This window comes from Antechinus flavipes, chromosome 4 (assembly GCF_016432865.1).
Source record: "Antechinus flavipes isolate AdamAnt ecotype Samford, QLD, Australia chromosome 4, AdamAnt_v2, whole genome shotgun sequence".
Taxonomy (NCBI): domain Eukaryota; kingdom Metazoa; phylum Chordata; class Mammalia; order Dasyuromorphia; family Dasyuridae; genus Antechinus; species Antechinus flavipes.
Window position 1 is genome coordinate 303,816,110 of NC_067401.1, and position 926 is coordinate 303,817,035.

At 40.8% G+C, this 926-nt stretch overlaps 1 non-coding gene across 1 annotated transcript; it reads left to right on the plus strand.

Moving 5' to 3' along the window:
* The first annotated feature begins 458 nt into the window (after positions 1 to 458).
* TRNAI-UAU (transfer RNA isoleucine (anticodon UAU)) lies at positions 459 to 551 on the plus strand. Its single transcript is given in 2 exon segments — positions 459 to 496; positions 516 to 551. It is a non-coding gene; the product is annotated as a tRNA-Ile (tRNA).
* Positions 552 to 926: the final 375 nt, after the last annotated feature.

Below are 926 nucleotides of genomic sequence, written 5' to 3' on the forward strand. Positions count from 1 at the left end.
TGGGGTAGGTACCCAGCTTCGGGTAGAGCGGCTTAAAACCCCTGCTATATAGCCGCAGGACCCTCCATTCCTTTAATCCGAAAACAGTGGAGAACTGAGGCAGTATTTCTGGGAAATTGAATCTTGCGGTCTTTACTCCCCTCCCCCCCAACCCCCCCACCTCGGAAAGGGGGGGGGGGATCGTCACCTTTACATCAACGATTTGCACTACGATGGCAGAAATGGTTTTGAAGCCAAAGTCCTTTGAGAAATTACGATCAAGGAGTTTACTCCTCATTAAGGTTTTTTCCTCCCTATATTTTGTTGAAATAATAGTGGTATTTACATGGCATTTTAAGATATATAAAGTACTTTTCTTCTAGTCATCTTTTTAAAAACAAAAAACCTTCAACGGATTGTTAGCCCTTTTGTCGAACTGACTAAACTGAGATTTAGAGAGTTCAGAACACCTTGTGAAAGCTCCAGTGGCGCAATCGGTTAGCGCGCGGTACTTATAAGACAGTGCAGGCGGAGTGATGCCGAGGTTGTGAGTTCGAGCCTCACCTGGAGCATGGCTTTTTGAGTAGTTCCCTTTGCCTTTCTTAAGGCTACAACAAAATGATTCTCTGTCCTTTCCTCCTACCTACCTTAATTAACAGTGCTGAGCTCTTAAGCAATTTATTACCCTTTCTCTATACTGCTGGTAACCTCACTGTTTGCTTTCCTTGTAGAAGTAATATAATGTTGAAAAAAATACAGACCAAATACTTTCTTAAAATAATGGATGATACATATTTCTAGAAAGTGACTGGAAATCCTAAAATAGATATTTTTATAATTCACTACAAAAGGTGAATAAGGTGCAAATTAGAACTCGGTATATGAGCCCTTTCTCAGAAGAAGGCTTTACAGTTGTGATGGGGCTAGACTTGGAGTCAAAAAAATAT